Raw genomic sequence first — 6,568 nt, forward strand, 5'->3', positions numbered from 1 at the left:
AATTCTTGGCTTTGCAGTCTTCTGCTATGAGAAATAGATAAAGATCTTGAAATCTAGATCACTCTGATGGAATGAAAGCCTCACACCCAGTTGGCATGACTGGTTCAGTTTGTGTGTAGATGTTTATTTGTTTACTGTAAAAATTAGAAATAAATACATATATGTTTCTGATCATGTTAACCCTCCGCTAATCCCTCCACTGGTATTTTCAGCAGATCCCTGATCTAGTGGCCGCCAAATCCGAAGGTAATTGACTGATGGTCCTTGTCACAGTTGTGTAAGATCTGTGGCAAAGTTTGCAGAATTCTTTCCAAAATGGATAGATGGCATCTACATTCTTAGAAAAAAGGGTTCCCAAAAGGGTTCTTCAGCTGTCCCCATAGGAGAACCATTTTTGGTTCCGGGTAGAACCATTTTTTATTTCCAGGCAGAACCCTTTTGGGTTCCATGTAGAACCCTCTGTACAAAAGGGGTTCTACCTGCAACTAAAAATGGGTCTTTATAGGGTTCTCCTATGGAGACAGCTGAAGAACCCTTCAAGATTCTAGACAGCACCGTTTTGGGCACTACTTTATCTTTCTTTTCTGTACTACATAATGTGTAGGTGGTTTGGCCGAGGTCCTAGGTGAATGCCCCCTTAATTCCCGGCAGTGATAGGCACTAGTACACAAACATAGGCCTTGGAACTTAAAAAACAACATCTACACAGCTAAACACACAACATCTCTTGCTTATACATTTGAGTTCTTGTATCTCGAGTACTCAGACTTCAAGGAATTTAAACAGTCACAGATTACTTTTAAAAATCAATGTGTAAATTCAAATAAAATGTATGGGTCACTTGCGTCGAATACAACAGGTGTAGACTTTTCCGTGAAATGCTTACTTACGAGCCCAATACAGTGTAGACATTGTTAATGTTGTAAATGGCTATTGTAGCTGGAAACTGATGATTTTTAATGGAATATCTACATAGAAGTACAGAGGCCCATTATCAGCAATCATCCAATGAAACGTTGTGTTATCTAATCCAAGTTTATAATTTTAAAAGGCTAATTGATCATTAGAAAACCATTTTGCAATTATGTTAGCACAGCTGAAAACTGTTGTTCTGATTAAAGAAGCAATAGAACTGGCCTTCTTTAGACTAGTTTAGTACATTTTTTATATAAATTTGGTTAAGTTGTGAACTAATGTGAATTCAATGTGAAATCAACAAAAACAGTCACCGTGACATTGGATTTAGGTTAAACATTGGGTGAAAAAAATACTAAATTCCCTTACAGTAATTACTTTTTTTGCGAATCCAATCAGTTTCCCACATTGATTCAACGAAATCACATGGATAATTTTTTGTTGAAATTACATGGAAACAACGTTAATTCAACCTGTTTTTGCCCCGTGGGAAGGTTTTGATACTAATGTTGTTATTTCCTCTTTTATTTAATCTCATATCAGGTAACAAATGGCAAGTTTCCTGGGTGGAGGAGACAGGCCCCATCAGCCACTCTGTCTTCAGCCGCTCATAAAGCTCAATGGGGTTTCAGTGCACCAACAGGGGGGAGTGATCCAGGAAGAATAGGGAGAGTTGGGGGTAGAAGAAAACACGGGGGAAGGAGTGTGAAAATATGCATAAAAAAGAAGAAAAGAGAACAGGAAGGAGGGCATTTGAATATGCTGAGAAAGAATAGATGCCTAGGCAGGGGGTGGCAGGTAGCATAGTGGTTAGAGCGAATCCCTGAACTGATATTGTAAAAATCTGTCATTCTGCCCATGAACAAGGCAGTTAACCCACTGTTCCCCGGTAGGCTGTCATTGTAAATAAGAATTTGTTCTTAACTGACTTGCCTAGATAAATTAAAATAACAATAATTAGCAATGCAGAGGTTGGGAAGGAAACACATTCAAATATACCATTACATGCAGAAGAAAGTAATCTCATTGATTTTGTATGGCACAGTAGGTACTGAGAGTAATGATTGTCCAAGGCGGTGTAAATCCATGCAACTCAACAATGACAATGTGTTGAAATTAGGGCTGTCGGAGTTAGTCAGATAACTCAAGTTAACTTTTTGTAATTTTTGCACACATTTTTTTTTTATTGTGACTTAATCGCATTGTCTGAAAGCATTCAAAATACACTTAAAACATTCAAAATACACTTAAAACATTCAAAATACACTTAAAACATTCAAAATACACTTAAAACATTCAAAATACACTTAAAACATTCAAAGTACATCTATACAGCAAAAACAATCACAACAATGTGATGTTAAAGAAAGTGTGCTTTATCAATTTACGTAATTTTGATAACCGTTACTTTTGGACAAAATCAAGACATCAATATTCTTGTAACGCTTTTTGTATAATTAAAAAAATATATATATAGCTCAATTTGAGCAATTTCTGAATTTGCGATTAATCTTCATTGATCACAGCAAATCCTGCGATTAACTCAATATTTTTTGTTGTTGCTTTTGACAGCCCCTGTTGAAATGTATTGCATGTTGCATGGGGAGCTGTGCTGCAGTAGCTATTTCTCTATCTACTTATGAGTTGTTTTGAGGGAAATAGTGGGATGACATCCCGCTGGACACAGATGTCAGTTCAATGTCTAGTTTGATTTACATTTGATTCACTTGTCAACTAACGTGAATTCAATGTGAAATAAAAAATATTTAAAAAATCACCATGTCATTGGATTTAGGTTAAAAGTTAGGTGAAAGAACGAAATCCTCTTACGTTGATGACATTTGGTAAATCCAATAACTTTACCACATTGATTGAATAAAATCACATTGATTATTTGTGTTGAAATGACATGGAAATAATGTTCATTCAACCGTTTTTTCGCCAGGGGGGGATTGTATTATTCATTTTACTTCATTTTGATGAAAGTGCTCTATCAGATTCATAAGTAGGAGCGCTAAGATTGAATCCTACTACACCGGCTCTGATGCTCGTCGGATGTGGCATGGCTTGAAAACTATTACGGACTACAAAGGAAAACCCAGCCCAGCCGTGAGCTGTCCAGTGACGTGAGCCTACCAGACAAGCTAAATGCCTTTCATGCGCGCTTTTAGGCAAGCAACACTGAAGCATGCATGAGAGCACCAGCTGTACCGGACAACTGTGTGATCACACTCCCCGTAGCCAATGTGAGCAAGACCTCACTGACATTTTCAACCTCTCCCTGGCCAAGTCTGTAATACATACATGTTTCAAACAGACTACCATAGTCCCTGTGCCCAAGGAAGCGAAGGTAACCTGTCTAAATTATTACCGCCCCGTAGCACTCACGTCGGTAGACATGAAGTGCTTTGAAATGCTGGTCATGGCTCACATCAACACCATCATGCCAGAAACCCTAGACCCACTCCATACTTCCCCAACAGATCCACAGATGACACAATCTCAATCGCAATCCACACTGCCCTTTCCCACCTGGACAAAACTATATGAGAATGCTGTTCATTGACTACTTCAACACCATAGTGCCCCCAAAGCTCATCACTAAGCTAAGGACACTGGAACTCAACACCTCCCTCTGCAATTGGATCCTGGACTTCCTGAAGGGCCGCCCTCAGGTGGTAAGGGTAGGCAACAACACATCTGCCACGTTGATCCTCAACACTGGGGCCCCTCAGGGATGCTTGCTTAGTCCTCTCCCATACTCTCTGTTCACCCCCAACTGCGTGGGAAAGCACGATTCCGACACCATCATTAAGTTTGCTGACAACTCAACAGTGATAGGCCTGATCACCGACAACGATGAGTTTATAGGGAGGAGGTCAGAGAACTGGCAGTGTGGTGCCAGGAACTGAGCGTTGTGAAGAGGGCACGACAACACCTTTTCCCCCCCAGGAGACTGAATAGATTTGGCATTGGTCCCCAGATCCTCAAAAAGTTCTACAGGTGCACCACCGAGAGCATCCTGACCGGTTGCATTACCGCCTGCTAAGGCTACTGCTCTGACTGTAAGACGCTACAGAGAGCAGTGCGTACGACCCAGTACATCACTGGGGCCAAGCTTCCTGACATTCAGGACCTATATACTAGGCGTGTCAGAGGAAGGCACAAAAAATTGTCAAAGACTCCAGTCACCCAAGTCATAGACTGTTCTCTCTGCTACTGCATGGCAAGTGGTACCGGAGCTCCAAGTTTAGGACCAAAAGGCTCATTAACAGCTTCTACCCCCAACCCATAAGACTTCTGAACAACTCAACTAATCAAATGGCCACCGGACTATTTACATTGGCTTGTAAGTAAGCATTTCACTGTAAGGTCTACCCCTGTTGTATTCGGCACATGTCACAAATAACATTTGATTTGATTTGAACAATTTTACTATGCTGTGGGGATGTTTTTCAGCAGCAGGGACTGGGAGACTAGTCACGGTCGAGGGAAAGATTAACGGAGCAACGCACAGAGAGATCCTTGATAAAAACCTACTCCAGAGTGCTCAGGACTTCAGACTGGGGCGAAGGTTCACCTTCCAACAGGACAATGAATCTAAGCACACAGCCAAGACAACGCAGAAGTGGCTTTGGGACAAGTCTCTGAATGTCCTTGAGTAGCCCAGCCAGAGCCCGGACTTGAACCTGATCAAATATCTCGGGAGATATTCTTGGGAGAGACCTGAAAAGGGCTGTGCAGCGGCGCTCTTCATCCAACCTGACAGAGCTTGAGAGGATCTGCAGAGAAGAATGGGAGAAACTCCCCAAATACAGATGTGCCAAGCTTGTAGCGTCATACCCAAGAAGACTTGAGGCTGTAATCGCTGCCAAAGGTGCTTCAAAAAAGTACTGAGTAAAGGGTCTGAATACTTATGTAAATGTGATATGTCTGGGTTTGAAAAAAACAATAATTTGCAAAAATGTCTACAAACCTGTTTTTGCTTTGTCATTATGGGATAGTGTGTGTAGATTGATGAGGGAAAAACACAATTTCATCAATTTTAGATCAAGGCGGTAAGGGAACAAAATGTGGATAATGTCAAGGGGTCTGAATACTTTCCGAATGCGCTGTACAACGCCAGTCAAATTTATTTAGAATTCATGTTCTACATTAACAGTTTTCATACATCAACATGCTCCAATTTCAGCTAGAACTCAAGCCCATGGGTCTGCAGGGATGTCCCCTTAGTAAATGAACAAGTTCTACGGAGCTCACTAATCCAGTGAGGAAAACTAGAAGTTCAAATCAAGTCAAATGTATTGGTCACATGCACAGAATAGGACAGGTGTAGACTTTACAGTGAATTGCTTACTTACGAGCCCATTTCCAACAATGTAGACTTAAAAAAGCAAGACAAATGTTTGCTAAATAGAAAGGAAATAGTTACACAATAAAACAATAATGAGGCCATATATAGTAAAACTATATACAAGTTCGCTTACAATATATCAATAGATTTCTAATGACACACAAACACTATGATGACAGACACTCAATCCTCTATCCCAAGGAAATTCCAATTCCGCCGATTGACATGGAGCCACATTGACAAAGTCCGTCGATGACGGAACAAGTTACAGCTCAACACTGACCCTTTAACCTATTAATCACCATGGAGCTTGCGGCACACACATACAAACACACACACTCCCTCTCCCTCTCTCTCCCTATCTCACTCACTCACTCACTCACACACTCACTCACTCACTCACTCACACACTCACTCACTCTCACTCACTCACTCACTCACTCACTCACTCACTCACTCACTCACTCACTCACTCACTCACTCACACACTCACTCACTCACTCACTCACTCACTCACTCACTCACTCACTCACTCACTCACTCACTCACTCACACACACACAACTCGGGGCTCCCGAGTGGTGCACCGGTCTAATGCTCAGTGCTGTATCACCACTGGCCGTGTTTGGGAGCCCCATAGGGCGGCACACAATTGTCCCAACGTCGTCTGGGTTAGGGTTTGGCCGTGTTAGGCCGTCATTGTAAATAAGAATTTGTTCTTAACTGACTTGCCAGGTTAAATAAAATAAATAAATACAAATATAGAAACACTGTGTCCCATCGGAAATTACAACATGCTCTATGACACTGGGGTTTATGGCCCTGGACCTGATGTCCTCTCTCTGTGTCTTATCTGTGATCTCAATCAAGCCAGCAAACGCTGTCCAACCCCCACACAGGCTCCAATGCAACAGTCAACACACAAGAGAAGGAGTCAGAATTGATAGCAGAATGTTATTAGGCTGATTGCATTCAACTTACTGTCTTCTCTTTGACTGTGTTCCCAAAGGTCTACCAGATCTATATAACTTGTACATAAAAAATGAAGAAAGATATACATATACATGCTGTAGGTCTCCACAAATCAAACAATGGAGCCAACCAATAGCGATAACCCAGTATTTAACTGTCACTTTTGACCTCTTTAGAATCTTGTTATATACGAGCATGTTTCTTTTTGCTTATTCTCATTGCTGAATCGGGGACAAATCTCATGTGTCCCTCATTTGGTAACCCTAATCCCTCCAACAATGTATAATCCATTCTCTTCTTAGTGAACAATGTTGTGAATAAATGAACA

Source organism: Oncorhynchus nerka, linkage group LG14, assembly GCF_034236695.1.
Source record: "Oncorhynchus nerka isolate Pitt River linkage group LG14, Oner_Uvic_2.0, whole genome shotgun sequence".
Lineage (NCBI taxonomy): Eukaryota > Metazoa > Chordata > Actinopteri > Salmoniformes > Salmonidae > Oncorhynchus > Oncorhynchus nerka.